This window comes from Lepidochelys kempii, chromosome 12 (assembly GCF_965140285.1).
Source record: "Lepidochelys kempii isolate rLepKem1 chromosome 12, rLepKem1.hap1, whole genome shotgun sequence".
In the NCBI taxonomy this organism is placed as follows: Eukaryota; Metazoa; Chordata; order Testudines; family Cheloniidae; genus Lepidochelys; species Lepidochelys kempii.
In genome coordinates this window covers 22834946-22860856 of record NC_136391.1, presented here as the reverse complement: position 1 = coordinate 22860856, position 25911 = coordinate 22834946, and the positions used below count along the sequence as shown (strand labels likewise).

Sequence of the window (25911 nt, the reverse complement as noted above, 5' to 3'; positions counted from 1 at the left end):
CACTCAAATTCAGTGGGGAGATCAAAGTGTGTATAGGGGCTTTTAGCTCTAAAACATAATCTTTCATGTTCCAATACATGAGGGTTAAATGGAGAGCTTTTAAGTGGAGAAAATATGCAGTCCATGTGAAAGGTTTGATAGTACTGTATAGCCACCAAAAGCTTAAATGCGCCTGACTGACTGTTTTTACGGAAGACAGTAAATTAGTCTTTCCTTTACCTTTGACAGGTGAGAAGCAGTTCTTGCATGACCGGTGGCTATCGTACATACATCTGCTACCACACAGGTGAGACTTTCAGCTTCAAAATGATGACTGGTAAGAAAAACAAGATGTCTTTCCTGGTTATAAATTTAACTCTTCTATGATTAGCTTGGGCCAATTAGGACACTCCTGGGGTTCAGACTATGTCTCAAGTACAAGCTGAAAGCCTGATTAGCTGAGGTCTCTTGATACTTGTTCTTGGTAGTAAATGCTGGCACATATAGTATTGATTTTCATTTAGATATCTTAATGTTTCCAGACAATCCTAGCAGATGTGGGCTGAACTCAGATCTACGAGAGAGCTGGGCTGCAATCTGCAAGCATTTTTCTTGCCTTTTTGTTTCATTTTTCCTAAACTTAACTGATTTGGAATCAGGAGATATAAATGAAAAATGCAGAGTTTGCCTATCAATCATGGCATGTACAAACATTGCTACTGCCCTTTTCTAACATCCTATTACCACCGGGTAGTTGGCTAGTCAAACAGGAATAAAAATTACACTGCAAACATCATAAGTTAGGCTTGATTTGTTGAGCAAGAAGCCTGACAATTCTGTAAGAGTTATATACCTCAGCCTCGCTGAAAATCAGCCTTGTTATGGCTCTGGTACGTCTATAAAGATTGTTCATTTCATATAAAACAGCTACCTGCACTGAAAGGCCTGAAAGGAAGAATGATGCTGGTTATAAATATAGAGGAAAATCTATTTGTCTGCCCCTTCGTGCTGTTAGCAAGTCACACGATGCAGCCCTTATGCTGTTCCTAGGCAGCAGGGGGAGTTTTCCATGGCCACCTTTTGCTTTCATCTTCTGGCCTGGACTGAAGCACATCATCTCTCTTTGTCATATGAGATAAAGCAATGAAGTGTGACCAGTGCCACTGCATTGCACTCTGCCCACCAGGAGCACGTTAATGATAATGAAAAACTATACTGCACCACATTTAAACTAAATGTGAGCGTAAGGCTGTCTGTTGGCAGACTGGTGTAACAGTTAATGTCATAAAAGATAAATAGAAATTATTAGAATTGGTTTGGAAGGGATTTTTTTATAGAGCAGGGTTGTATTCCTTTAAAGATACATTATCAGACTGTTAAATCTAATTTCAGGCTACTGGGCAATTAAAATGATTAACACTCTTTACTCATATAGTTCGATTCATTAAAGTTTTAAACACCCTTTACACACTATTTATGTTGAAAATAGAGAAATAACATGTGAAAATGTCTTGAATCATTAATCATTCAAATTTGCTATATAACCACTTTTGAAAAATCTTAAAACCATAGTGTGTATTTACAAACCTCCAAAGGCATGCTTAAAAGAAATAACAAAATCAAATTCAACCCCCACTGCATCTGACAGACCTTTTGTAGCTCCCAGACCTTTTTCTGTGTTTGCAAAGAAAACCACCCAGAAAATTCCCCCAAAAGATTGTTTAGGAAGCTATTCCTCCCAGGGGCTTGTCTACTTCTTAGCTGTCTTCATCTGGGGGCTTATTCCTTTCTTGGTACTCAGTGATTTAGGCATGGAGCTTCCATTAAAGATAATAGGAGCTCCAAGTATAAATCCTTGTGCACTGAAATGAAAATATATTCTGGGTATGGCACTTAGTTTTCAAGTGTGTCACATGGAATTTAGTATTATCTACTGACAAACCAGTTTATTAGATGGATATAAGAGGAGATCTTCAGGCTAGTAAATGCTGCCATTAGTTAGAGGTAAAACACCCACTAGCCTTCTGTGTTGGCATTTACAACAACCTCCAAAACACAGTGGGAACATAATCATGAAAGTCAGTATACAGTATGTGACAAGACAATTAAAACCGTGTATTAATGCTGGTCTTTTGAAAATATTCACTTAAAAAAAATCCTACTTTTCACAAAGGGGTTAAAACATTTAATTCAGGTCTTCATTACCTAGTGAAAAGATCTGGATCAATGTTTTTAAAGAAACAAATACTACAAATCAGTGTGCTACCTTCTCCTAAGGCTATCTGAAAACACTCTGAAATGTAGTTGCATGTAATGAGGTGCCTGATGGTTTGACACACCTATCCTTGTCAGTGGTCGACCATGTGGCCATAACTCATTGGGCTGTGAACCCGCTGAGATTCCACATATCAAGCAGATAAATATTTGGATGTGTGTGGTTTAAAGCACATGTAAATCCTATAGGAAACAATCCTTGTGGTTCAATAGGTGGCGTTCTTCCCTCTGATCATTACTGAATGATCTGGTTCTATGTCTCCTTGTTAGGTATGCTGCTGGTGGCATCCTCTTTCAGATGAGGTGTAAAACAGAGGTCCTGAACAAATGTGGTCATTACATATTTCATGGCACACTTCGTAAGAGTTAAGGTAATTACATTCTGCATGCCTAAATTCCTCCTGCAATTCTGGCTGGTGAAGGTTTGCTTCACCTCTTGTTCTAAAGAGCCATGTGATTTTGCTCTATGTTGTCAAACATGCAGATGTAGCTATATTTCACTGGTTGGTGGTGTGATCCTAGTAGAAGCTTTGTAGTTGTAAAGTGTTTTAGGACTCTTCACTTTGAAAATGTTATTTGCAGTAAATGTAAGATCATTATTAAGTGGGCATTCTGTTTATAAAGCACGTGTCCAGTCATGTGTCCTGTCGTCCTTCCAGTCAGGCCAGAATATGAAAGGTCAGCTAGCATTAGGGCATCCAAACAGCAGTAATATTTCACCCATCCTATTTGCCATTTTCCCTCTTTATTCCATTACTCTTATCCTCAGTGTAAGGCATAAGAACTGGCTCACTGTTCAGAAACAAGCCATGATATTTTTACAGTTCCGTTTATGGTATCTGATGGAGTTCTAACCCTAGACAATAAAGGAAACTGTCAGCCTCTATCAATGCGGATGTTTCTAATGCAGCTCCATCACTCACTTCGAGAGCAACATGAGCAAAGCCTTTCCCCCAAGAGACTGTCAGTTGTATCATCTCTGCGATACTCTAAGCTTCTGCTGACTTAGGGAATGGAAATCCCAGAAGTAGTCTTGAATTTAGTGGCAATATATAGTGCTTCAAGCCAGTCCACCACGTAAGACGTGCAGAAATGTTATTTAGTTAGTTGGGCAGGGTACGGGGGGACTGATAATCAGGTCATATTCAGACATCTGAGTAGCAAATCACATACACCCCTTCCAGAAACACTTTCTTTGAACCTTAGCACTCCTTTTTCCACCCATAGATTTCCTTAACTTTAGTGTCTTAGGAATGGTGAGCCACGACCTTCACATAGAATCACAGAATATCAGGGTTGGAAGGGACCTCAGGAGTCATCTAGTCCAACCCCCTGCTCAAAGCAGGACCAATCCCCAACTAAATCATCCTAGCCAGGGCTTTGTCAAGCCTGACCTTGAAAACCTCTAAGGAAGGAGATTCTACCACCTCTTTAGGTAACCCATTCCAGTGCTTCACCACCCTCCTAGTGAAAAAGTTTTTCCTAACATCCAACCTACACCTCCCCCACTGCAATTTGAGACCATTACTTCTTGTTCTGTCATCTGGTACCACTGAGAACAGTCTAGATACATCCTCTTTGGAACCCCCTTTCAGGTAGTTGAAAGCATCTATCAAATCCCCCCTCATTCTTCTCCTCTGCAGACTAAACAACCCCAGTTCCCTCAGCCTTTCCTCATAAGTCATGTGCTCCAGCCCCCTATTCATTTTTGTTGCCCTGCACTGAACTCTTTCCAATTTTTCCACATCCTTCTTGTAGTGTGGGGCCCAAAACTGGACACAGTACTCCAGATGAGGCCTCACCAATGTTGAATAGAGGGGAATGATCACGTCCCTTGATCTGCTGGCAGTGCCCTTACTTATACAGCCCAAAATGCTGTTAGCCTTCTTGGCAACAAGGGCACATTGTTGACTCATATCCAGCTTCTCGTCCACTGTCACCCCTAGGTCCTTTTCTGCAGAACTGCTACCTAGCCATTCAGTCCCTAGTCTGTAGCGGTGGATGGGATTCTTCCATCCTAAATGCAGGACTCTGCACTTGTCCTTGTTGAACCTCATCAGATTTCTTTTGGCCCAATCCTCTAATTTATCTAGGTCCCTCTGTATCCTATCCCTACCCTCCAGTATATCTACCACTCCTCCCAGTTTAGTGTCATCTGCAAACTTGCTGAGGGTGCAGTCCACGCCATCCTCCAGATCATTAATGAAGATATTGAACAAAACTGGCCCCAGGACCAACCCTTGGGGCACTCCACTTGATACTGGCTGCCAACTAGACATGGAGCCATTGATCACTACCTGCTGAGCCCAACGATCTCACCAGCTTTCTAACCACCTTATAGTCCATTCATCTAGCCTATACTACTTTAACTTGCTGGCAAGAATATTGTGGGAGACAGTATCAAAAGCTTTGCTAAAGTCAAGGAATAACACATTCACTGCTTTCCCCTCATCCACAGAGCCAGTTATCTCATCATAGAAGGCAATTAGGTTAGTCAGGCATGACTTGCCCTTGGTAAATCCATGCTGACTGTTCCTCTCCTTTAAGTGCTTCAGAATTGATTCCTTGAGGACCCGCTCCATGTTTTTTCCAGGGACTGAGGTAAGGCTGACTGGCCCATAGTTCCCTGGATCCTCCACCTTCCCTTTTTTAAAAATGGGCACTACATTAGCCTTTTTCCAGTCATCCGGGACCTCCCCCAAGTGCCATGAGTTTTCAAAGATAATGGCCAATGGCTCTGCAATCACATCTGCCAACTCCTTTGCACCCTCAGATGCAGCGCATGCAGTCCCATGGACTTGTGCTCGTCCAGCGTTTCTAAATAGTCCTGAACCACTTCTTTCTCCAGAGTGGGCTGGTCACCTCCTTCCCATGCTATGCTGCCCAGTGCAACAGTCTGGGAGCTGACCTTGTTCTTGAAGACAGAGGCAAAAAAAGCATTGAGTACATTAGCTTTTTCCACATCCTCTCTCACTAGGATGCCTCCTTCATTCAGTAAGGGGCCCACACTTTCCTTGACTTTCTTCTTGTTGCTAACATACCTGAAGAAACCCTTCTTGTTACTCTTAACATCTCTTGCTAGCTGCAACTCCAAGTGTGATTTGGCCTTCCTCATTTCACTCCTGCACACCTGAGCAATATTTTTATACTCCTCCCTGGTCATTTGTCCAATCTTCCACTTCTTGTAAGCTTCTTTTTTGTGTTTAAGATCAGCAAGGATTTCACGTTTAAGCTAAGCTGGTTGCCTGCCATATTTACTATTCTTTCTACACATCGGGATGGTTTGTTCCTGCAACCTCAATAAGGATTCTTTAAAGTACAGCCAGCTCTCCTGGACTCCTTTCCTTTCACATGGCTCCTCCAATATCAGGCACCCAACTCCTCTCATCCATGACTTTCCAGGATGCCTTCAGCAGCATCTTGACGGTCCAGCTGTTGTCACTGTACCAGCCTCCTTCCCACCCGTGCTCTTTCTGGTGGTGAATTTGGGCAGGGCAGAGAAAATCTGAAAGTGGCTTTCCCCTTCATACTGTAGCAGAGAGAACAGGAAATACTCATGCCACACTGCTTTGTTGACCAGAACTTATCCACCATCTTGATGAGGGGAATTTTGTGGCAGGGTTTCATGATACAGTTTTGAGTCTTAAGTTGGCTTGGCTGGGATTGCTATCATGGTATTCGTTCCGATTCCCTGAATGGCTTTACATAATCCCTGTGCTTGAGGGGATTGTTGGAGGGTTTTCTCTGAGGGGAAAAGCTATAGTTGAGATGTTCTCTCTTAATCAGTAAAATATTGTGGGCCAAATAATGTCCCCAGCACACCCTTCAAACCTCTCTGACATCAGTGCAAGACAGAATTTGGCCCAGGGTCTGTGCTTTTCCCATTTTCTAATAATCACAATAATAATTGTACAACCTGGGAATGTTGCAGTTTTTTTGGTCTGTGTACCTGGGAAATGATATTTTTTTTCAAGTTCGTGAGACTTCTTGAGGCTCCCATTGATTCTGATTATTTACAGTTTTACAAGGGGAATACAGGCAGCCCATGCTGTGAGAAAGATCAGAAGTGCCTACATTCCTCAAGGCTATTGCCTTCTTTAATTCTTCAGTTTAGAGTCAGTGAACTGATTGCATTTTCGTCCATTTGACACTTTATATTTCACATTTCTTCATCACATTATATTGTAGCATATTCTATTTTAAGGACAGCTTCTCTTTGAGAATGTGGCCTGTTATGTCTTGACCATTATTACAGACCTGATGTTGTTGGTGACTTAATCTTGCCTCATAGTAACTTTAGGCCACTGCCCTGTTTAACCCCATTTTGACTGGCCAGCTACAGAACTGGATGGAGATGATTGCCTTATTTAATCCACCTTATTTATCCAGTGGAGGAAGTAACTTCATTTTCCTTTTTAGGAATTATTTTATATTTCATGTCTAATCATCACATGCAGTGACTTAGGACAGTTGCCCTTGGAGTATCCATTCTACTTTGCTATTTTTATAGGCTTAAAGGGAGATTTTCCAACTGTGTATCTTGTATGTCAGATCTGCAAGATAACTACTGTGACTGTACTTGAAAATCAAGTATTTGTATGTGCAAATAGACGGAAATCATGACTGTATGTGGAAACTGGGCATGCAATTTTGCGCACATCTTTTAAAATCTGGCCATTAAGTGAATACATTTTAACCAAAGTGGGAAAGGATCCTGGGGACAGTGTATACTCATCTCATTGCTCTGATTAATTTTGCACTGAAAAATTAGATAGTTGATTACATTATCACTTAAAGTGGCATACACAGAAGTTACCACTGTCAAACCTTAATTGAACTCCTGATTCCAAATATTTTGATCAAATAGGCCAATCTCTTGCTTCCTCCATTAGCAAATATGCTACACAGTGTACATTTCCAGGGACTAAAGTTTCTGCTGTGGACTTTGATCTAACATCACCCAGGTTGTCATGTACAAAGTCTCCAGTAACTTAAAAATTTCTTTGTAAAGATATGCTTGTTTTCTGATGTAGCTGGCATTAGTCTAAATGAATCAGTAAAATAGGACGATCTCAGCTCATATAAATAATAGCAGCCTTTTCCTATTAGAAATGCCTTTCTTCTGGAAAAGGCAGTTGTCCCACATTGTGGATTTCTAATCAAAAGCACTAAATCTCATATGGTATTTTTAAACACATTTGAGCACCCCCGTTAACACAGAGTTCAAAATGTACTGGAAACCGACTTCATTTTTGTTCATGAAAATATATAGAGACTATACTGATATATATCTTGTGTTCTTCTAGCTGACTCTGTATTAGTTTTGTAGTATCGGGGCCCATTCCCCCAAACCCATAGACTGCTTTTTGTGAGATGGCTGTCACGTTACCATATTAAAGGGATTTTCCCCCCCTCTCCCTTTCAAACATAAAGAACATTCCAGAACACTTTCCTGAGGCATAAACAGAAATTGAAAGAGGAGTGTCCCGAAATACCAGTGAATGCTGGAGGAGGAAGCCCTACAATAGTTAAGAGTAAAGAAATATAGGAGATTAATATGAACCTTACGTAGGTGAATCTTAGCTGAAAAGAAGACTTCAGTCAGTACGCACAGTCATGTCCTGGTGACGTTAAAGATATTATTGCTTCTCTTTACCGTTTGTATCAATGGTATCTACTTACTGTGAGTCATTGCCACTTGATGTGTAAATATCATGTTGGCTGGAAAGCAAATGTGAATTGCGGCTGTCAGTAGGGTACGTTATCTAAAGTCACTCATGTTTTGCAGACCTTTGTCTACCTAAGCACAGCAAACATTGCATTTCAGGTTTAATTCTACATTGTTGCCAGTTTCAACCACAGCTTTCAGCACAGGTTTGCATGTATAATTAAAAAACAAAAACTCCAAAACAAAATAAATCCTTGATATCTTCCATAATTTACATTTTTTTTTGTACTAGGAAACACATCACGCTGTTAAAGACCACATTCAGTAGTTTAGTTTGCAAATATGGCCTGCCATTTACAAGGCAAGTGAATAGATTAGTATGTGTCCCAGAATTTCATATGTGAGAACTGCCCATAATGGCAAATTTAGCAATAAAAAAAAAAGAAATGGAAATGACGAGAATTTTATTTCTGCATAGCACAATTCAGTGTTTGGGAAAAGTGAGACAAAAGATATAGTTCCTATCCTGGCCCTGTGGTTCAATCACCCTCCTCAGCAAGAACAATCCTTGTGCAAAGGGGTTGTTCAGAAATGCTTAGTCATTTAGTTAAATTAAACCAACTTGTTCTAATTTTTTCATGTATGTTTCATCACAGAGCAATGGGACAAACCCCCACTGAGGTAAAGGGGCACTTCTCTAGTGCATTTGACAGCATTGTATCCACCATGGTCCATGGTGAATTTGGCCCAGTGTCTTGGGCCAGACTCTCTTTTAATTAAAACTAAACATACGGGACAGAGAATGGACTTTCAGTCTGCAACTCCCAGATAGTAGCACCTACTTCAGTGAATAGTTCAGGACACCTGGGAGTTGCATTGAACCCTTAGGCTGCTACCATTTCTCATGGAGTCATCACCAAATGAATACTGCAGGAGGATAACTGTTTCTACCTGAGCTGCTAGAAAGATAACATGCTTTAATTAGAACATGTTCACATGGAAAAGAGGACCCAAACACACCAGGCATGCTTTCTTCAGTTAACCTAAATTTCCCCTCTGACTCTGCAGAGCTTTTCGCTGAGGTGTGGCAGTAACATTATTCAAATGATATTTTGTCATTTGCTGAATGTTAATCTGTCAAAGTGTTAACTTTGCTGCTTTAATTTGAAACATGATGACTTGCACCGCAGCCCCAGTTGTTGGGGTTAGTTTTATGTTCTCTTCATGCCAGACAGGATTCCTTCCAATAGCACCATATGTCAAAAACTCCAACCAATTCCAGTCATGTACCCATACTGTACAGCTGTCACAGCTATAATTATTAAAACTAAAGCCCAGAGAAGTTTGTAGTTTTGGAAATGCTCTGGTCTCCTTAGATCTTTACTACTGATGTTATAGCTGATTAGGACCCTGCTAGCCTTCTGTTGGTCTCTTGAAAACTGCTGTAATTCTCATTCATCATGGAAGCTAACCAGCTGCTCCAGAGCCATCCCCTCAAAATGTGTTACTTGATGTTATGCTTCCCTGTTGTCCTGACCTTGGATGGTCAAACAAAGGACACTTATTATATTGGAATTACTTATTATATAGGATCCTGCTAACCACTTTCTGCACACAAAAATGAAAACATCATTTATGTACCTGATGTCACTGAAGAGGCTGCTATTAATCTGCCCTCTTTTTTCCACTGAATGCATCCGATGAAGTGAGCTGTAGCTCACGGAAGCTTATGCTCAAATAAATTTGTTAGTCTCTAAGATGCCACAAGTACTCCTTTCCTCTTTTCTTAGTCATCCTGCTATAGTCTCATTGCCATTTCAGCACAGATAGTGAGAGACTGTGACCTCTTCGAATGCTCCTAGATCAGTCAATCATTGGACTTTTGGCATGAGTGACTGTCTTGTTGCTTAGTAGTCTGAAGTGACCCCTGTAATCTGAGTTTGGAGTCCTTATATCCACTTTTGTCATTCTTATCCAAAGGTAAAAAAAACTGAATAACTTCTGATTCACACTGAAACTGAGTAGGAAGTTTAGCTATTTGCTTTTCCATTAAAATCTCCAAGTTGAAGCTTTGTGATTTCAAGGTGTTTTATAAATTTTAACCTGTTTGACAGCCACTGCTAAAGTTTATCGCAGTACGTATCAGATCTGAGCAGGACACACAGCAGGGCCTTTTCAAACTGCAGATTTGCATTTTATACCTAAACTCTTCTTGATCCATTATAGCTCATTAAATAGATAGTAATTAGCCTGTCTTTTGAACCCAATAGTGTTTTCAGAATCCTGTCCCTCCCTGTTATTTATTTATTTTCTTTTGATTTAGAATGATACAAAGTATTCATGCACAGGCTGTAAGTGCTTGGTCAATTATTTTATATTACAAAAGCACAATTTAACCAGCTCATTTCATTAACCAAGCAGCAACTCATAAGTAAGACCATACTAGGTCTGACCAAAGGTCCATCTAGCACTGTATCCTGTCTTCCGACAGTGGCCAATTCCATGTGCTTCAGAGGGAATTTAACAGAATAGGTAAGCATCAGCTGATCCATCCTGTCTCCAGTTCCCAGCTTCTGGCAAAACAGAGGCTCGGGACAACATCCCGGCCCATCCTGGTTAATAGTTATTGATGGACCTATCCTCCAGAAATTTATCTAGTTCTTTTTTGAATCCTGTTATAGTCTTGACCTTCACAACATCTTCTGGCCAGGAGTTCCACAGGTTGACTGTGTGTTTTCTGAAGAAATACTTCCTTTTGTTTCTTTTAAACCTGCACTCTATTAATTTCATTTGGTGACCCCGAGTTCTTGTGTTATGAGAAGCAGTAAACAACATTTCCTTATTTACTTTCTCCACACCAGTCATGATTTTATAGACCTCTATCATGTCTCTTTTCTAAACTGAAAAGTCCCAGTCTTATTAATCTCTCCTCATATGGAAGCTTTTCACTAATATTTTTTGTTGCCCTTTTCTGTACCTTTTCCAGTTCCCATTTATCTTTTTTGAGATGGGGCGACCATAGCTTGAAGTCTTTAAACCACAATTTGAGGACTTCAATAGCTCAGACATAGGTGAGAGGTTTTTCGCAGGAGTGGGTGGGTGAGATTCTGTGGCCTGCGTTTTGCAGGAGGTAGGACTAGATGATCATAATGGTCCCTTCTGACCTTAGTATCTATGAATCTGCACACAGTATTCAAGATGTGGACGTAACATGGATTTATATAGAGGCAATGCGATACTTTCTGTCTTATCTGCCCGTTTCCTAATGATTCCAACATTCTTTTTGCTTTTTTGATTGCCACTGCACATTGAGTGGATGCTCTCAGAGAACTATCCACAATGATTCCAAGATCTCTTTCTTAAATGGTAACAGCTAATTTAGACCCCATTCTTTTATACGTATAATTGGGATTATGTTTTCCCATGTGCATTATTATGCATTAATCAACATTAAATTTCATCTGCCATTTTGTTGCCCAGTCACCCAGGTTTTGGTGGTCCCTTTGTAGCTCTTCGCAGCCTGCTTTTGACATAACTATCTTGAGTAGTTTTGTATCATCTGCAAATTTTGCCACCTCACTTTGTACCCCTTTTTCCAGATCATTTATGAGCCACCTCACTTTTTCCAGATTAAATACTTTCAGGCCGATATATTGGTCTGTACTTGAATTCCTTTATCTCCTTTCAAAGGCCAGGTGAAACTCAGGACCCTGTAGCATCCTCTGAAAGTTGATGTATTTTGTTTATATTATAGTTGGTTGGGGCGTGGTCTAATCTCTAGCACAATTTTGTAGCATCACTTGTGCTTTATGGGCTTCCTTTGGGCAATCTTCCCATGAGTTCTGAACATCTTCTTTCCCTGGCACATTTTCGAGTTGCAACTTGAAATGATCTAAGTAGGGACTGTAAAAGAGTCATTTTTGGTATTTCTTGCATCACTTCTGTTTTCCTTCTATCCCTGTTTGTGATGTGTGACTAGTTGTAACTTTTCTCCAAACTCGGTCTGTTGCTTGAATAAAATTCTGTATGGTATATTCTTTTTTTTTTTTTTTTAAAGTGAAGGGTGAAGGAAGCAGCAGTGTGTAAAGCTATAAACAGAGGTTTTTTATATTTCATCTAATGGAATATTTCTTAAGCAAGCCACAGGGCTGTCTTAGATCTAGTTGAGAGTGCTTTTAATACTGATGGCACAGATACCACAGCTAATCCATAACAAGTTTGAATGAAGTTGTATACATTTGGATATTCCTGGTAATATGAATACTAAGTCCTCTACCCTCTCATTATATGCAAAAATAACTGAGGAATTTTCTAATCTCCTTAGATTTATGTAAACAATACCTAAGTGCCCACTTTGGGTCTACCATATATAAACTAGCTTGCCCGGGGTGGACTATGGTGCTTTAAGGGGGGCAGATGTTTTGGTTTAAATATTCATTTATATATGTATTGGAGCAGGGACTGGAACCCAGGTGTCCCTGTCCCAGTTGATTCCCCCAACCACCAGGCAATTAGTCATTCTCTCTCTCTCCCTGTGCCCCAGTGAATATTTTAATGTTTATACAAAGTGGCACAGCTCCAACAGGAAAGAATAAACAAAACCCACTCCAGAATACCCTAGCCTAGTTCATTTGCAATGTGGGACACCCATGCTCAAGTCCCTGTTCTGAATCAGGCAGAGTGGGGACTTGAACATGGGACTACCACATGCCAGGTGAGTGCTCTAGCTACAGGGTTATTGAGTAGAAGGAGGCATTACCACCCCCCAGTGGCTTTGTGCCTAAGTCCCCTTGTGAATCTAGGCTGAAGAAATGTTTTTGGCTGAAACCGTTTGGCAAATTTAGAAATAGACCCAAAACTGCATTTTTCAGCAAATAAGCTATTTGTCTGAAAAATGTTGGTGTAGTTCAAAGCCACGATAGAAAGAAATTCTGGGTGCAGGACCACTTTATCCTTATGGAATATGGTGAATGGGAGATCTTCCATAAGCACCTTTAGCTCACTGACTCTGCATGCTGTTGCCAAAACAAATGTAATCTTCATAGACAAATGTTATTGAAAATACCCCAACAGTGGTTCAAATGGAGTGTTCACCAGCCTGGTAAATATCATACTGAGATCCTCAGCAGCATGCAGGGCTTGCACTTGCATGTAAGTCTGCAGAACTTCTTTCTGAAAACTCTTAATCATTTGGTTTGAGAAGGAAGGGTTTGGTGTGTGCACAGTCCTTTACATATATCCCATTGTGTGTCTTTTATTCATGGGATAGACACTCAGAATAGGAAGGGCAGCTATAGATGTTTTTTATAAATGTGAACAAAATCAATCATGAAAAGAATGGTTTGTTAGCTTCTAATCTGGTTTACATGGGACAGTTCATTGCAGGCAATTGTGTTGCACAGGTCTCACTGAGGACAATGGAATTGCACTGGTGTAAATGAGGGTCTGATTTGACTTGCTAAAGCACCTTTATTACTATTAATGGGGTAGGAAAAAACTCAGCATCTGACTCTGAAATCCTAAGCTACTTTCAGGACTGGCACGTAAAGAAAATCTTCTTATTTCTACTGAGTCATATTTGATATGGAAATCATTGAGAGATGGTAAACATGGAAGCCCAGAATGCCATTTTTAGTCATTTTTTGAAGTAAAACCACACTTCAAAGGAATACAGTGATACCAATATACTGTGACAGATTTTTAAATGTTGATAATTGATGGATTGATATGACAGTGCTGTGCTAAGCAAATGTATTATTTTAATTTGATTATATGTTTATTTTTAACTATGTTTTATTTCTTTAAATCAGAGCACAATTATAGATTAAAACCCCAAAAAGTCTATTATTCATAAAATATCAGTGATTCTTTTTTAACTGACAGCATGGTACAAGAAGTCTGCTAGGCTGACTCTGGTAGGCAAAGCAAACTTACTTTTATCATTATTGCCATTTTTACTGTTTATTACAATACTGTACGTTAAATTTACAGTATTGAATCATCACTTGGGTATAACATGTGTAGCAATAACTAATTATTTGTGATAACTATTAGTACAGTAAATACAACTTATCTGTGTTATAAAAGTGGCATTAATAAACAGAATTCCATAAATGCCAAATGCATAACGTGATCATTCTAAAGCAGTCTAAAAATATGATGTATTGTAGCTAAAGACACAAATGCCTGTGTGTGTAGAGGAGGGGAGAAGAGGACTGGTTTGTGCTTAGAATGTTTTTTGATGCATAAATAGAAGCATTAAATAATTTTGAATACCTTGTTTCCTAAAAAAGATTAGTAGCGCTTCTCTAAGTGCTAAATTGTATGAGAGTTATTGTTCACACCAGGCTTCATACTGTATTATTCCATGTAGCTTTAAATAACCAAGTCCAAATTATGCTCAGCAAGCTGTTGGGAAAGCTTGGGGAAAGCTGAGAGCTGAAGAACCGATTTGTGCCCTGACTTACATTCTGTGCAACCACACTGATTTCAGGCTAGCTGCCCAGGGTACAAGGCCGCACAGAGTTTAACTTGGAATGTTTTCAGTTTTGATTTAACTCGGCACTTTTTTCTGGGTTTAGCTTCACATTCCAGTGTAAAGCAATGACGTGCCAAGACAGTTTACAAAAAGGAGCTCTTCCCTACCCCATTTCTTCAGTTCTTCCTCTTGTTTTTTGCATTCTGAGTGAAAGCAGTTTTGTCTATGCTTAGTGTCTCAGATTTAACTTGAAAAATGTACTTAAAAAAATCCTACATACTCAGTTATCAAACTTGTGTTGGATCATAATTGGAATCATACAATGCAAACTTTCCACTTGACTTCAGAGCACAACAAAGTATATTCTTTGTGTGAAATCCACATGATATATCCAAATGTGCATAGACTATTTTCCTAAAGAGATGGGTGAATCAGTTCCTATTTTTTTGGAATATCTCAGTGAGGCATCTTGGGGCTTGCACTGCTCTAGTTTCCAAAGAGATCCCATTTGCTATGCTATATCTAACATCTTAGCCATTGGGGAGCACAGCTGCAGCAACCTTGGTTTCGAGCAACTAGAGAGCAAGCCAGCTACAGGGATGCAAACTCTCAGTGTAAATTTGTTTTGCCTGATTTTATACAACCCTTTTAGTTGGTTTAGGAGTGACTTTTTATGCTGCTAATTAGAGAGGCTGAAATAAGGGTAGTTTGGACTAAGATTCATCTCCCTATCCTAATATTTTAGGTATCTTTGCAATGACTTTATTCCCTTGCATAATATAGCCACAAGAAAAACTCTACTTTTAGAAAATATTAAGAGAGTGACAGCAAGTGACAAAGCTAAGATATTCAAACCTAGGCCAGATACTAACTCAAGCTGTGAGAATAATTTCACATACCAAGTGAGAGAGATGAAATGAACATTTCCACTGTGTTGTGGGACAAGGTGAAAGATTCAACCTTTGCAACATTTATGTTGTGAAACTGTCAATCCTACTGTAATTAAGCTTGAGTCTGCTTAATTTAACAGTAATAATCCAGGGCCAGATATGTACGTAGGGCACTGCCCACCTCAGACACAGAATATGCTCCTATTCTGCAAGTAGTCCCAAAGAAATCAGTGAAACTATGTGTGCAGTGAGTAAGGGGAGGCAGAATCTAGCCCTTTTTTGCCTTTGAACTACCCCTTATTGTTCTTGTTGTGATTCCTGCACTTCCCCCATAATGTTTGCAGAGCTTCCTTAGTGGCCAACCTCATCCTCAAGGCACTGCTACTAATTATAATCACGTAGAGATCTGTGGCTAGAGCTTCCCAGGGCTGCAATATCTGTTCTGTTGGTGCCACCACATCTTGGGAAACCCCCTTTAATGAGATCACCCCAGCATCCATGGCCTCCAGAGTAGGAAGTGCTGCTCAATCTTTGCAAACCTCCTCACCATAGAACAACCCAAGGAAAACACTTATAACTTGCAGTTATTATCCATTCCCTGTGTTCTTCCACGTGAGGAGGAAGTCTAGTCATAGAGTACTGCTGTAAAGTCCTTCAATCAACGTGATAATATCACAGTTTGGCTCCATGCTCACAGGCTGTCCCAAACTTTGTTATAGCTCTGTTTATTAACTGTTGTTAAACTTGGCTGTACTGGAATTAGATGAGCCATTTTTGAGTTATGAGGCTAAGAACAATCAGAGTTTTTCTTTTTGCCAACTTATGACTTCAAAAAGACTACTTCTGAAAACTTCAGACTAACTTTAGACCTTTGTCCTCAATCAAAGCCATTGTAAAAGTCTAATTTTGCCTCATGCGGTTTTGTATTTTAATACCTATTTATTTTATTCTCCATGGATATTATCATTTTGGTGAGAGGTCTTGCAGAAATTATAAGTAATTGGAAATGTACATTGAGCCATGAGAAAAATAGGTAAGGGACATTACAGATTTGTGAGAAATTAATGTGGTTCATACTTTACTATATTTAACTGTTGGAACTTGCCTGAAGTCCCAGACACAGTTTATAGTATTTCCTGAGTGACTGGCAGAAATTGTAAACTCCACTTGAAATCTCATGCAAGTCACAATCTCCAGAAAATGTTTTGATGGTGCTTGTAAACTTTGTCAAACATACTAACACTAGAGACAATGGATGAGAGAGGAGCTTCTTCTTTTTTTGCTTTTGGAATAGGATCTCTGTTCACCTCTGGTTCTAGTAGCTCCCAAAGCTCCTTCACATAAAAGCAAAAATGTGGTCCTCATACCGGAACACCCCTACCACAGCCAGAACTATGCTGTCCTCCTCATGCTTCCCCATTATGAACCCTTTGTCTTCTGTTCTGAGTTATAACCTCACTTTTTCCTCAACTCCAGTCATTGTCTCATGACCCTTGCTACCCTAGATGTCTTTAAAGACCAAGTTTTCTGCCCCTTCAAAAAGTTAGAGGATAGGATGCACAGAAGGCCTTTGGGCCTCACTGAAAACACCTACAGGTGAAGTTGAGCTTAAGCCTTTCAGGGAGAGTTGTCCTAGAGGAAGGGAAGATTGAAGCCTGAAACTCAGCCCAGTTTCACTGCACCATTAATAAGTGCTGTGGTTTTGTTTCCTTACAAAAGTTTTGGACATTTCATTCCTGTGTAAGCAATCTTGGAAAGACCCTTTAAGGAAGCTGTTAACCTCTGGTGGCATTGGCAGGAGAATTTATAACCTCAGTGAGTGCTATTTTTGAGATACCCTTTTGTACCAGCAAATGTTGTTCTTCTAGGGGTTATAAAATCTTGAAGTGTATTTGGCAGAGGTTTCAAGTTTTCAGAAACCTCTGTTTAAAGGATGCCAAATGCCAATTATTAGCTTTGGATGAGGGAGCTAAGGTTGAGAATACATTTTATTTGAAAAAAGTTAATGGAATATTTTAATTATTTAAAAATATTAGATTGAAAGTAAGAAAATTAAAATTTCCCCAACTATTCTTAATTCTACCTGTCTCCTAGCCTCACATTCAAAGATATCCCCACTGCCTCCAAAGCTTCTAAAAATCTCTGTTTAATCTAAATCATGGGCACTCGTTCGGATAAAAAATTTGAATACAGTAATAGCTACTGAATTGCTAATCTGGTACTGAATAAGAGATTGAGACTTGTCTCTCCACCAGAGCCCCTTTTCCATTAAAAAAACAGAGACTAGAGTATTTCATATAATTTTCCACTATAAGTTGGAAATCCTCCCAGTCCGACTTCCCACTACTGGCTTGTTATCCCATTGAATCTTGTGTCACTTCCTTAAAATAGGTAAGACTGTGCAGTATGTTGCTTATCTTCCTGATTATAAACTGGAGAGAATACCCTCTCTTTAGACATCATAGGTCTATCTGCATATGTAGAAGACTCACAACAGTTACATACTAAACTGACAGAGCATCTAGCCCTCATGAAATAAAAAATATTTTCTTTATAAATGTCATATTGCTGTAATTCACGTGCTTCATTAGATGGATTTCTTAATTCACAAGAAGATGTCAAGTGCATATGTGTAACAATGTGGACCCAGAGATCACATTTTCATAACACTTTACAGTATGAATTAATTACATTAACAAGACCCCTATAGGGTGGGTGAGTGTGATGTTACCCATTTTAATGATCCATAAACTGAGGCACAGAGAGGTTAAGTGACTGACCGAAGGTCACCAATGATTCAGATCTTAGTGCCCTGCCCTAACCACTGGAAAGTCCTTCATCTCTTACACTACACCTTTAACTCCTCTAGAGGCCTATGGACCAGTTCTCCAAATACAGAGTTTCAATACAGTGTTTTTCCATACAAACAAATACAGAGGTTTTTGTGAGAGCTGTTACTACAATCTGGTTACTGCACTGCCCCAACAAGAGGGTTTAATTTTAATTTGTTAGAATGAATAAAACCGAAACACCCTCACTTGATAGGGATTCTTCTGGGAGCAAGCATGCAGGCCTTGGTAGGCCGGTGTGTAACATGGACTTGACCTACACTGACTTTTTTGTGTTTGTGTAAAAGTTTGTATAAATTTCCTTTCAGAATGGGAGCTTGTATGCCAAGGTTTAAAACGAGTGAGTGAATTTTTATAGTTCCATTATAATGGAAATGTTCACCTTAATTATTGCAACGTGAATGGCTTACAAAATAATATATGGAAAGTGAAGTAAATAATGTAAACATATAATTATGTTTTGTACTATTATGTCCACAGAAACATAAAACTAACATTATGACTTTAAAAAAATGAAACAGAACTAGACGTGCCTAGTTAGTTATTTTGATCCCTTACCAGTTTCCTTCCTCCTCCCCTCTTCAAAAAAGAAAATAAAATCCGCATGCTTTAGGAAAAAACTGTTTCTGTCATATTATTACTTCTGAAGACAAACTCTGAGTGCATGGACTTTTAAACAAGTGCTTTATCCTTGAAAATTAAAATAAAATATTTTCATGTAATCAGTAAATTCTGTTATGAAACTTTATAGCAGCTACATTAAAGGATAAGAGTAACTACTATTTTGAAATTCTGAATATCTTATAATTAGACCAGCCCTTAAGAAATATTCACAGTTAAGGCACATTAAAATATATTCCACAACATGGAGACAGCCCTGACAAAGAAACATTATTCTTAGATTTACAATTAATTACCCTTATGTCTATACCTTGCATTCAATTTGCATATCTTAAAAGTGCTGTAAATTTCATAGAACTCCCTTGTTATTTAAGATCATTATGCTTAGTAAAAGTTTCTATAGTGATAACTTTCTCTTGATTATGTAGTTGTGAGGTCAGTAAATCTGGCTTTACTTTGCTCTACAATGTTATAATTTTTCTTTTTGTGTGTGTTTTTCATTATTTTGCTCCTTGTTCCTTCTGCCCTCTCATTTATAATCCCCCGAAGAACCAGTAGATAGAGAAGTCTGGCTAGAAGATGAAGTGAGTGGTCAGATTCTCAGATGTTATCTTTTTCCCAGAACGCACTGGTACTGGGTGTCTGACATGTTCTATACATCTTTCTAGTGTCAACCTCATTAAACAAATACAACTTGATGTATAGCTCTCAAGAAATGAAATTTCATGCAATGAATTTGTTCTGTTCCAGCGTCTTCTTCTGCTTCTTCTCCTCCTCCTCCTCTTTCTCCACATTCCCCCCGCACCCTTTTTTGGTCAGCAGTGGTTTTGTGCATGCTTGATTTCTAGTTATAAGTTTAGATGGGCACTAGTGATAGTTTCATAATAGTTTTGGCAGAGTGTTTCAGGTCTTTATGAAAGTTTCATATTTTAAACCAACTACATCAGGTTTCCTACAGTCTCAGTAAGGATTAGCCTTGTATAAAATATGATATAGTCTTTGGAATACTGTTCAGTATGTTTACTTTGATCAGACATACATGTAACTGTGTTTTAAATATGAGACACACCTGCTGTCACCTGCATATTGTAAATGTGCTGAACTTTCGTAGGTAACAGGGTCTACGTGTGCTAGAACTGTGGTTTATGGTCTAATTCAAGGTTAACACAATACCCTCCAAGCTAGAAACACACTGAACGCTTTGCCAGAATAGTAAATAGCACTTTTATCCTTTCCCCCCTTCTTTAGCCTAGAAGAACTTAAAGAAGAAATATATTTTAAAACTAAAAAAACTCTCCATTTAATGAGACTATATATTATTTACAGAACAATGCCACTAAACACAATTAGTGCTGGTTTCACCACTGGGTGGAATTTGGAGGAGTTGAATCTTTTTTTTTTTTAAATGCAGTTCGTTGCAGTCATTTCCTGCATCTAGGGCCATGCTCCAGTTTTAATTATGTGTAAAAGTATAGCATATAAGGAAACAGCAACATACTGTATACATATTTTTAGATGCTTTGTTTTAAAAATACACGTCTGATACTTGAAAAGTTTGTCCCCATCCTGTCCCTTTTATAAAAATAAAGTCATTTTATTTGTTATCTTAAACAGGCAGTTTCCCATTACCACCTCCTCAGTATTATTAATTAAAGTTATTTTTTTAAAGTTAATGTGACTATCATTTCCCTGTTATACCTCACTGGAATAGTGCATTATTTAAAACCAGCCTTGGAAGAAAATAGCAACCATTTTAAACACTTGCCTCCTGCCCAGAAACAGAATAATTTCTATAATGGTAAGCAGAACTATTATCAGTATTATAGTAATTATTAATTATGGTTAATGAATTAAATAAAGTTCCTGAACACTGTTCTTCGTTTTCTTATAGACTTAGCCAGTCATCTTATACTTTAAAGGTGAATCTGTCTCTCGCGCTCTCCTTTTTTAAAATGAAAGTATCTGTTTTTTCCCCCTTGGGACATAGTGTAGAATATGTGGGGGAGCACAGGAAGGGAGATTTAACAAATATATTCATCTCTGATTCTGAATTTCTCTCAGGCCTTTTAATATATAAGTAGGTTTGAAGATCTAAAGTAACTACATGTATCCTGATTTTTATGGGCTGAATACAAGAAAATATGAATATGGAACTATTCGAGTTGATTCTAATATAACATTTCTATTAAAATGATTTTTAAAACCCTTCCCAAAATTCCAATAATTCTGTTTAAAAAAATATAACACAGCACTGTAGATTAGCTACCCCTGGAATACCTTGGCAAAAGTATTCAAGTAGCAAGAGTTTTCCTAGTCTTATGTCCTATATACATCTGTTAAATTACTCAGAGATCTCATTAAATAAAGCTAATGTACTTGTAAAACAGTAGGGAGAGACAGTATATCATTGTAACTGTTAGAAAGAGCCATTCTGGCAAGGAGGGAGCCAAGAAGGCTAGGTGTATGCTGGTCAGTGTAGATGTTTCTAGGCCATAAATCTTGGCCCTTTCCTGCCTAGTTATTGTGTATTTCTTTAGGTGAGAGATTGATTGTAGCAGTGGAAGATGAATTTGCCCAGACCCTTTCTTCTTCTTTTTTTTTATACTCCTGATGCCTCGCCAAGGTGATAATGCTTTTTTCCCTGCAATCATTTGTTTCAGATTAAAAGCATGAAGGAACATAAGAAGGCTCATCTCTGAAGTCAGGCAAACATGAGGGCATGAAGACATATAACTGTCCCAGGTGTGAGGAGAGTGCATTTTACCCCTGCTGGATTTATAACCGGTTTAACTGGGGGAGAATCATCAAGAGTAAAATCCATGGAGGAACCCTAATGTTTCTTTAGTGTGCATTTTAAGCACATTTCAATTCTTAAAAATGCTGCTAAGCTATAACATTATTAAATAGGACTGCCAAGCGATTAAAAACATTGCCATTAATCACATGATAAAAAATAATTGTGATTTATCACACGATTAATTGCACTGTTAATAATAGAATACCATTTATTTAAATATTTTTGGATGTTTTCTACATTTTCGAATATATTTCAATTATAACACAGAATGCAAAGGGTACAGTGCTCACTTTATTTTTTATTACGGATATTTGCACTGTAAAATACAAAAGAAATAGTGCTTTTCAAATCACCTAATTCAAGTCCTGTAATGCAATCTCTTTATCATGAAAGTTGAACGTACAAATGTAGAATTATGTACAAAACAATAAAAACATTCAAAAATAAAAAAAGTAAAACTTCAGAGCCTACAAGTCCACTCAGTCCTATTTCTTGTTCAGCCAATCGCTTAAACAAATTTGTTTACATTTGCAGGAGATAATACTGCCCGCTTCTTGTTCACAATGTCACCTGAAAGTGAGAAAGTGTTCTCATGGCATTGTGGTAGCCAGCGTCGCAAGATATTTACATTCCAGGTGTGCTAAAGATTCACATGTCCCTTCATGCTTCAGCCAACATTCAAAGGACATACTTCCATGCTGATGATGGGTTCTGCTCGATAACAATCCAAATAAGTGTGAACCAATGCATGTTCATTTTCATCATCTGAGCCAGGTGCCACCAGCAGAAGGTTGATTTTCTTTTTTGGTTGTTCGGGTTCTGTAGTTTCCGCATTGGAGTGTTGCTCTTTTAAGACTTCTAAAAGCATGTTTCACACCTCGTCCCTCTCAGATTTTGGAAGGCACTTCAGATTCTTAAACCTTGGGTTGAGTGCTGTAGCTATCTTTAGAAATCTCACATTGGTACCTTCTTTGCGCTTTGTCAAATCTGCAGCAAAAGTGTTCTTAAAATGATCAACCTGTGCTGAGTCATCATCCGAGACTGCAATAACATGAAATATATGGCAGAATAGGGCAGGTAAAATAGAGCCAGAGACATACAATTCTCCCCCCAAGGAGTTCAGTCACAAATTTAATTAATGCATTATTTTTTTAACGGGTGTCATCAGCATGGAAGCATGTCCTCTGGAATAGTGGCTGAAGCATGAAGGGGCATATGAATGTTTAGCATGTCTGGCACGTAAAGACCTTGCAATGCCGGCTACAAAAGTCCCATGTGAATGCCTGTTCTCACTTTTTGGTGACATTGTAAATAAGAAGTTGCAGTATTATGTCCCATAAATGTAAACAAACTTGTTTGTCTTAGCGATTGGCTGAACGAGAAGTAAGACTGAGTGCATTTGTAGGCTCTAAAGTTTTGCATTGGTTTGTTTTTGAGTTCAGTCGTGTAACAAAAAAAATCTACATTTGTAAGTTGCACTTTCACAATGAAGAGATTGCATTACAGTACTTGTATGAGATAAATTGAAAAATACTGTTTTTTTTCGTTTTTACATTGCAAATATTTATAATTAAAAATAATATAAAGTGAGCAGTATACACTTTGTATTCTGTGTTGTAATTGAAATAAATATATTTGAAAATGTAGAAATACATCCAAAAATATTTAATAAATGTCAATTGGTATTCTATTGTTTAACAATGTGATTAAAACTGCAATTATGACTGATTTTTTTAATTGCAATTATTTGTTTTTAGTTCATTGTGATTAATCGACAGCCCTATTATTAAAATATTACTCTGTTGCCTATTTACTATTGTGCAAGTCACAGGAGCAAAAAATACCCCTGGATTATACCGTGTACTGAAAGGGGGAAATGGGGTGGGGAATGGGAGAGGGCAGATACTTTTCATGAATATATATAGATGCTGAATTTATAAGGATCAATATAGTCACAAATGTTGTACAACATGTCAGGATATCATAAAAAGCAGGCAGTTCTACATAAAATACCAGCTTAATCTTGGAGATTTTAAAGCCTTGTTAAAATGTGGATAAAGTCCATATATGGAATGGCAGCATTCAAAAGGTTGAAGTTGTATATCTGCGGTGCAGAAATTTTAACCATTACATTTGAATGTCAGTCGACTCATTTGATCCCAGTTGGTATTAACATGTAAAAAGTTAAGACCAGGAGACACATCAGTATATTATCTTTCCCAAAAATATTTGTTGTGTGAAGACTATGTTGCTTAATGAATAAACTTGACCTTTAGCTCACTGGGATCTGTGATCCTGAAATTGATTTGGTGGTGTGAGCTACTTTAGTAGGCAATATATTACATCACAGAACTCCTAAGGCATAATTTTATTAAGCACAGGCCTCGCTGCTTAACTGGGCATAACAAGAGGGATCGAGGTAACAGAGTGGCCCTTCCAGGTTCAGGATGAGGTTATTCACAGGTAATTAGATACCACGGTGATAAGCAGGGTATGAGAACCTGATTAGTCTGTTTTAAAAAACTATGCAATGCATGATTGTGGCTGCCAGCCAGTTAACATTCAAGACCACATATGCTCATGTGCATGTTTATATAATACAGACCTTGAACATGGTTGCACTTCTAAATAGTAGAAATTCTACTTTCTCTGTTGTTTTCTTGCCAGACTTGAGATACTCAGATAATACTTTCTACAATCCTGCCTGACAAAGTTACTTAGTAGTAAAGAAAAAAAAATACAGCAAATAGAAGATCTGGATCCCATATATTTTTTCATCAAGAAACTTTGAAAGTCAAGCAAGTATTTTTTATCTTGACCTTTTTGCAACACTGCCCCATATTCACAAGTTGTCAGCACATGTTTGTCTGGAGTCATCCGTCACTGCCATCCGTCACTCCTCTGCCATTCCCATCAGTCCCATTATCTGGGATCAAGAGAGAGCTGAGGATATAGCCTGAAGGATCATTAAACCTCAGCTTCCAGGTACGGCACGTAGTCCAGGTGGCCTGTTGTTATTTATAATAAAGAAATAACGCAGCAGAACTGCCTGATAGTGGCCCATGAGGCCTCCTGAAAGGACAGGCTGAGGGATGTCATCACTGAAGGACAGCTAAAAGTGGACTTCCTTCCCCACACACAGTAAACAGAGAGAATTTATTGAACATCTGTTCAGTACATGGCTGGGAAGATTGATTAATTTAATTGCTCACACTTTGCTTAAGTAACATTTGAATACTTAATGTCAGGTTTGAAGGATATTACAATGTTTCCTCATACACCTTCTTTTTAAAGAGACAGAGTTTCTTAGGGCTTTTGGTGTCTCTCAGGGAAGTTGAAATGCATCCTAAAATTTACTTTTTATGGGAGTCTGTAAAAGGAAGCAAGTGGGAAAAGCTGCCTTTTTTTCATAAAAGCAACTGGTTATTTTTCATATTTTGGCCATCATGATATACCATTAATGTAATGAGGTTGGATCTTCTTCACTGAGTGGTGGTAATTTTCCCTCTGGTATCAACTGTAGAGACAGTTCAGCATATTATATATTTCTGTACCCTTTAACATAATACCATGATCGTATTGAAGTAGATGATGAGTTAAAGCTGCAATAATTTATTGCAAGTTCTACTCAGGCAGTGTGTTTGGGAGGAAATTTGTGAAATCCTCACAGGAAAAAAATACATTAATGGAGTAACATTAAACAATTGAATGTCTGATATCATTCCATCATCTATGCTTTAATTAGATGATGTTTTCTCAGTTGTGTGTCATCCAAAGGGATATTACCCTTATGACCAACATATAATAAAACCCAAATGAAAATACTAAAGGACACTTAGGGGTTCAGTGGTCACCATGAAAAAGGAAAACTTTACCAACATAGTTAACACAGCTGTTTCCTATTCTAAGAATAGGGTTCATTTCAGCATTTCACAGTTCCAGTGTCTGTTGACTGCTGATAAATGCAGACAATATAATGGTGATCATTGTATGGTGGAAAATAAATGTGAAGTTGCATGTTCTGCTACACAATAAAACTGTGCTGCCATCTCCACCAATGGAGGTTAACCTAATAAAAATAGACTGACAGATTTGTGGTTCTTGTAGAAAGGCATTTATTTTTGACTCCTAAAAGCTCAAACCTCGGTTCTCTAGTAAAGATGTTCTTTGATCTTGCTGTGCCACTGGTAATTTTAAGTCTGATATACAGATATGGCATCTTTAAATATTTGTCTTACTTTTTGTGTAATTTGCTTTGGAACTGTTAGTGCAGTAAATAGGAAATGATACAAAGTTACATAGTCATGTATTTTTTATTGTCAGAGATACTGTATACGATATTCTCACAGCAATGC

At 38.3% G+C, this 25911-nt stretch overlaps 1 long non-coding RNA gene across 1 annotated transcript; it reads left to right on the top strand.

The window, feature by feature from the left end:
* Positions 1-226: 226 nt before the first annotated feature.
* Positions 227-24495, top strand: LOC140896276 (uncharacterized). The gene is made up of 4 exons (XR_012154500.1): positions 227-286; positions 2524-2624; positions 21420-21501; positions 24224-24495. It is a non-coding gene; the product is annotated as an uncharacterized LOC140896276 (long non-coding RNA).
* Positions 24496-25911: the final 1416 nt, after the last annotated feature.